The sequence below is a fragment of the Phyllostomus hastatus genome, unplaced genomic scaffold (assembly GCF_019186645.2).
Source record: "Phyllostomus hastatus isolate PE091 unplaced genomic scaffold, TTU_PhHast_1.1 phas_contig_137, whole genome shotgun sequence".
NCBI lineage: Eukaryota > Metazoa > Chordata > Mammalia > Chiroptera > Phyllostomidae > Phyllostomus > Phyllostomus hastatus.
The window spans coordinates 1,998,404-2,005,858 of NW_025333583.1; positions in this window are offsets into that span (position 1 = coordinate 1,998,404).

Sequence of the window (7,455 nt, forward strand, 5' to 3'; positions counted from 1 at the left end):
GGAGAAAATTCTGAATTAGTCTTTAATTTATTTGATATTTTAGACTCTAATAAAGATAGAATTTCATACAAGAGGAAGAAAAAATGGAATATTTAATAAGATTAGAACAATTTAATTTTGGTTTTAAAGGAAAAACTAGGGCCCAAGAGTGCTAGAATAACTATCAATATGTAATTGTATATGTATCAATCTGCAGCTATAAAAAATGAAACTACAAAGGACAGAAGGAAAATGTATAAGAATTTATAACTACAAACCTTTCTAAAATAAATCCTAGAAGTCAAACAACTAAACTTATGCATGGAAGTAAAAAACACTCTAAGCAAAGCAGCAACAACAAAAAAGGTAATCTAGGGAAATTACTGCAACTCATCAAAGCTCCTTTCCTGAATTTAAAATGAACAAATACAGATTAAGAAGAAAAAGATCAACAACTTCATAGAAAAACAGGCAAAAGGTGTGAACAGGGAATTCAGAGAAAGGGAAATGCAAATGGCTCAGACACGTAAAAGATGCTAAAATTAACTCATACAAGAAATGTATATTAAAACAACAGTGAGATATCCTGTTCAATGTCATACTAGAAACTAATCCAAGAGGGTGACAATACATTTACTCTCTGGGAATGAGTCGACAGGTAATCTCGAAGATGGTTGAGGGGAGTGTAACTTAGTTTCACCACTACAAAGGAGAATTTGGTAGTCTCAAAATTATAAATATGTTTATCTTTCTGTATTTCCATGCATAGAGTCCTCTGATAGGAACACACACTACCAATAAACTTGCATACCTGGTAAGTGACTTGTAGAAAAGGTTTTTCATTGAATTATTGTTTCTAAGAATAAAGGGTTGAAGACTATTTAAATTTTATTAAATGGGGACAGGGAAAATGTATTATGGTATACTGATATATTTACTTATAATAATATTAGCTACATAAAAAATGAGGAAGATCTTTACATAGCGATAAAGGGCTCTAAATTATATCATTAAGTGGGCAGAAGTCAACTGTCAAAATACTAATAGGTGTAATGACTCATCATTTGTGTAAAAGGTGAAAAATACGTATCGGCTTAGATGCACATACGACGTTTCTGGGAGGACAAACAAAACCAATCCTAATGATCACCTGTTGTGGGGTAATGGGACCTATGGGGTAATGTCACCTTTTTATGGGTTTTGCATGTTTGCACCATCTGAATGACCCATCCCCAAATTAAAATACTAATTTTTAAGAAATGTTTTAACCTCATAGGAAATAACACTAAAGAATAAGGAGCTGGAGATTTTAAATTTTTATATGCAACCATTCTGTTTTTTACATTTTTTGGCAATATGTATGAATAAGTCAATATGCATTTACAATGAAAAGGAACAAACACAGAAGAAAGGATAGAGTTTGGTTTTTTTAAAAGAGAAAGGTGTTTTTGTATTAAAACACAGTTTTGCTTTGCAAGCTGTAGGGTTTTGTGAAGTTTACATAAAAACACCTTATGGAGAAATAACTTAAATGTTCTGTACATAGGATGACTCTGAAATACCAACGGCATCAAAGTTCACAAAGAAATGACAGAAATTTGGGGCTAGAAACAGCTAGAGCACACTCGTCTCGGGAGAAACAGAAAAGGGTGTAGGTCTGCTTGCTCGGACTTGCCCCCTGCCTGGGACTACCGTCACAACTGTGGTCTCTTGTTTACTGACACATTATTATGTGCTGCGTGACTGGGCAGAATTTAACAGTTTCTCCCAAGACCATGGCTGACATTCCCTTTATCACTAGGGCTTCCAGCCTTGCTCCACTGGAGTCTATTTGTAGCACAGTGTGGGGGTGGGGGACTCTGTTAGGACATGAATCTGGTCATGCCACTCCTGGCTCCTCCAGTGACTTTTCTTTCACAGTAAGTCAAAGGGCCATCACCCCAGAGGCTCTGATCTCCAAGGCCCCACCCCCACAGGAGCCTCACCAGCTTTTGCCTCCCTGACTTTCTCCTGCTTCCCCATCCGGGTCTCAAAGGAGGAGGAGGATGGAGTGACCCAGGACACATGACAAATGGCTTCTTCCTTGTGATTATTTGTTCCAGTATCCAGAAAACAATCTCAAGCCTTTCTCATTTGCATACTTACTAGAAACATTGAGCTTCACGAGATAGTTGACTTTTAAGCGAAATTGTTCTAAAATGTCAGAGGACCCATTCCCACATGAAGAACCAGGCCTCACAGGTTTAAAAACTCAGAAGGCGGGACGAACAAAAACGAGAAATGTGAACGCCTCTGACTCGGCTGGCTATGGGGAAGAAAGCAGAGGTGTGAGTTGACATGGATCCTCTCCTGTCCTGGGATTCAACTTAAGAGCATGACCCCGAGTGCCCCATGACCCGATCCCATACGGAATAGAAGAGACCCAGAACGTCTCCTGGCCCCGTGGAGGTGCAGAGGACGGCGGACAGCGGACGGTGCTGCCGGATGAGGTGGCCAGCGTTCAGGGCGGAGGGATAAAATGATCCAAGGATGAAGGAGCTCGGGGCTGACAGCCAGCACCAGGATCACGTGACAGGCACGGCCCTCTTCCAGGCTACTGGCAGCAGCAGAGAGAGCCGAGTGGGCGCAATGCCATCAAGGAAGAGCCTCGAGGTATTGACAGGGGCCAGGGAACAGGTTTTAGCCCGTTGTGGGCCACGTAACTTTATTCCATTGCCATAGCCACAGATTCCACCTAAATCTCCCCACTGTCCTGTAGTAGACTGTTCTGCGTGGCGAGGGCCCAGCTCCCACTTGGAGATGCACAGGACCCACGCCCACAGATAGGTTCTCCTGTGGGGAATCAGGCCTGCAAATGTACTTAGGCCGCTATGAGTCTTGCTTTTTGCTAAAACTCCCTCACCCTGAATTGAGGACCTTTATTGCAAAGCAACTTCCTAAAATCCACGCTAAACCTTCCAAGGATGAGTGTAACTGGTTCAACCACGTTTGTCTTTTCATTTGCAAATATCCCTCTGCTGTGATGTGATTAGCAGCATTGGCTCCTTTGTTTTCTGTAAAAGGTACCCACCTAAAGCGAACCTGTGCACAGTAAATGGGGATGATCATGTAATGGGTGGAGGAAACCCAACAGAGGCCTGTCATGGCTGAGGCTGAGGCTTTTGCTCCCCTTGAGACAAAAGCCATGCTGTCCCTTTTCCTCCACCGGACTCGGTAGTCCATGTGAGTGTCTCATTTCACCCATAATGACACAGACACTGCGGGCCAGTGTCTGCATCACTGTCTTACGAATGTACAGCATGGGCGGCAGATCGACTAGGGGGCGGAAATGTGTGTTACTCCGAGCAGCCCATCACCACCTCCAGACACACGGTTGAAAGTACACATTCTTTGGACAATAAAGAATATGCAAATGGTATTCATTATGTCATCCATATCTGATGTATTGACTTGCAAATTCAAAGAAAAAGATGGTGTCATAAACAGATAAAAAAAGAATGAAAGATATTTTAAAATAACTTTGTAACTGAATGTTATATTACCAAACTAGGCTTTTATTTGAATTTGTTATTATATTAGAGTCACCACCTCTCTGATATCTCCCATTACAGTCCTAAAACTTAAGCCTTAATTCAGATTACAGGGAAATGGCAAGAAGAATGGCTAGATGTTTGATCAGTTTCCAAAGATGGGTTTGTGTCCTCAATGTATTGAATAAAGAAGAAAAAATATTTTTCCATAGAGGGATATCGTAAGAACACTTACCAGTCACAGAGAGAGCCTTTTCTTTTTCTTAGTGATACATAAATGGGGGGTGTTTCTTATAATCAGTGACATCTTGGATTGCACAAAATATATACATATAAAAGGATTAATATGTTTCAAGAAATAAAAACATTTAATGTAAATACGGCAAGGGAACACAAGGCTATCAACCATTACCGAATAAATTTGCAAAGGAGCCACATTTCTAAACCATCTAGCAGTGAAGAATGAAATAGAATTTAAAAACTCCAGAAGGTTTAGACAGAGTTTTAGACACAGCTGAAGAGAAAAGCAGCGATAGAAAACACAGCTTCATACATTAGGACTCAGCACAGAGAGGCAGAGATTAAAAGCATGGAAGGTGAGAGGACACAGCGGAACGAGAGAAGATTGATCACAGTGTTTCCCAGGCAGAGGTGTCACTGCTTACCTTAGGGAGCATTTGGAAGAATCTGAAGACACTTGCATTACAGTGGCATTTACTGTCCGGAAACCAGGAATGTAAAATGTCCCATAATGCAAGGAATAGTCCTACACAACAAAGCATTTTCCCAACCAAAGCTACCATAGTGTGTCTTGTGAGAAACATCAGCTTAACCAACGCCTGACTGAAGTTGAAGAAGATATCACAGAGCATGGAGAAGACGTAACATTCAGAGAGAGTGGCTGATAATTTTTCAAAGTGATGGAAGACACCGATCCTCAAATTCAAGTGTCTCAACAAATACCAAGTTGGACAAAATCAATGACATTCCAACCACACACATTGTAGTGAAACTGAAGAACAGAAAAGAGATCTAAAATCGAAAAATAACCAGGAAAAAAAGGGCAATTGACCTAGAAAGAAACAATCATGAAACCAAAGGCAGATGTCTCCACACAATGGAGTTCAGAAGCCAGTAGACTATAAAGGTCAACCTAGATTCCTATCTGAAAGAAACTCTCTTTTAAGAATTTTTCCCACAGGAAAGGAGGACGGTCCCGCTACTGGGCAGAATTCATGTGCACATTGATAGACAAAAGGCTGACAATGAAAGACTAGAATCGGGTCATGAGCAAGAGGTGCTGCTCCAGAGTCTAGAGAAAGGCTAGTAGTTCTCTAGTGATGCATGAATGCTCCTCTACATACGAGAACATTCCAAGTGAGCACGGTGCTGAAACCTACTCATTACAGTCTTGGTAAATGGCCTGCATGAAAGACAATCAAAGGAGACAGACACATTGCTGGGAACATGAGGGAGATGGCATCTGGGTTCTTCTGTTTTCTCTCCATGAAGTAGATTCTAGTCTGAGAGTGAAGGAAAGATGAGGGCATCAGAGGACTGAGAAAGACAGGTAAGTTGTGCAAAGGCCTTTAAGGAGAGTAAGAGTACTGGGCAACTAGACAAATCTGCAAGACTGCCTCAGAGGCAGGTGACTAGGAACTTCGAGTACAAGCATCCTGCTTTGCTGGGTGACTTTCTCCAGAATGCAGATAAAGATCTCCCGTCCCCCAGAACTGAAGTTTTCCCTCACAGGTGTAATCAAACCATAGGCAGACAATGGAGCTTAGAGCTTTGGTATGATTATTATAGAAATAACAAGGGAAATAAAGAAAAGAGCATTCTGGGGGCTTGGAGGAGAAGAGAGGTATCTTGATGAGATGGAGAATGGTACAGTGGAAGTAGTGGACCACGTAAACAAGAAGAGATCAGTAGACAGAGCCAGATGACTCAATTTCTTGTAGTAGAATGGGAATAGGGTGTGACCGCGAGAATGGGCAGCTGAGATAAAGCACAAAAGGAGTCTTTGAGATGAGGAGACTGAGGAGCTGGAAAGACAAGATGCCTTTCACATGGATATGGAAGAAGTGCAAGAGAACGGCAGGATCTGGGATGGAGAGTTGGTGCCGAAGAGTTCAATGACTGAGGGAGAGACGTCAGCTCAGTAGACATCAGCGGCCAGATCCCTGGGAAGTGGCCTGGTTAAATGAGTTTCACAGAAATGAACATTTCAATTTTCTCCCCAGAGGCTAGGGATAATTATCTGGAGCCAGCAAGGAGAAGCAGGAACAGTATCAACAACCACAAGTAAATGTCCAGTATCTTCACAAGAAAATGAAGAAGCTGGTATTTGAACTCAAGAACCTGGAAAACTCTAGCAGCATTATTGTGCTCCTTATTAGTAGCGGGGGGGGATTAACTTCCATCTCCCTTTTCCCTCGAGTCACATTCCTCCCTCTTGTAGTCATGCCTGTTTCTGACGCCTGTTCCTGTGCATCCTCTCTTCTCTCCAAAGACGCTGTGGTTCTCTCTCCCCTCATGAAGTGGGAGGTTGTGGGGGTTTTTGCTAGGTTTATTTCTGATACATTCGAGCCAAATTCAGAGGGCAGCATGGCTAACACAGGCAAAAAGATAAGAAAAGGCACAGGAATTTCAGCCTTGCCAACCTGGCAGAAATAGGGGTGGGCCCATGAAAGGCATGGAGAAAAAAGATGAGAAACTCAACGGAAAGTTCAGCGATGATGTTGTGCGAATGGTCAGACTAGACAGAAAGAGCATGGATGACAGAGGACAGCAGGCTTCCAGGAGCACAGACTACAGACGGCCTCCAGGAAGGCTAGCCTATGTGAGAAAGATCTAGAAACCACAAAGCATTCCGAGGAGAGCAGCCACTCCATGCCTTCTGAGAAGAATTAGATAGAATGCAGTCACGTCAATTTAATCACTGGCAAATTTTTTGGTTTTCATTGTCGCTCTTTGTAGATGTAATTCAGTTTCTGATTGTTCTGTTTAAGAGCTTTGTTAATACCAGTGAGATCAGTCTCTACCTCAAAGAAGAGGTAAGTCCTTATCCAGTGGGTCTCCAAGCAGGGCTGCCTTCATGTGACCCGCCTGGGGGGAGGATGCAGGGTGGGGGGCGCGGACGAGGAGGGGTGGTCTGGGAGGTCCTCCCCCCCAGAGTCCTTGCTCCGTTCCGGGGAACATCATCTTCCATGACAAGCATTATCTCTAAGCTCCTTTCCAAGTGAGATTCTCAGAGGACTAATTGATTGTTACTAACAAGGACATGGAAATGTGTTTGTAGCAACACTACAGCCAAGGTCGCTGCAGCTAAAAATACCCGAAGCCAGGTCTTCATCATATCACATTTATTGCAGGCTTTCGTTTTTTATTGAAGATCACACACACACACACACACACACACACACAGCCCGCCACTCCCCAACCCCATCGCCTCACTGTAGGCCAGGGATGTGGGGCCTTGTGATGCAAGGACGGAAGATAACCCCCTATAAGTCTAGCAGAGGAGGGTCCTCGCAGAAAGTGGTGGACCTTATTATAAGTCGGTTAACCTCCAAAACATCTTTGAAGGACCCTGTGCTTCCCTGTCTGTTAGCAACTCAACACCCCAACACCTCTGCCACCTTGCAGGGTCTCCTCCCGCCTGTGTGGAAGCAGCCTGGGACAGCATTTGCTGGATCCGCTTCCTTGCAGAGACCAGGTGGGTCTGCCCGCCGCAGGAACTCCCATGAGATATGGAGATGGACGACTGTGAGGTGGCCAGTGTTCCCCAAGGCCGTCATCTCAACTGCAGTCAAACCCAGGGTAGAATTCCCGCTCCGAGGGGCCTTTGGATAAATATAAATACCTGTCACCTTAATAACATTTAAATTCAAACTTCCCAAAGACTGTAAGAATATTCTCTCATACAACCAGACCGTATAAAATA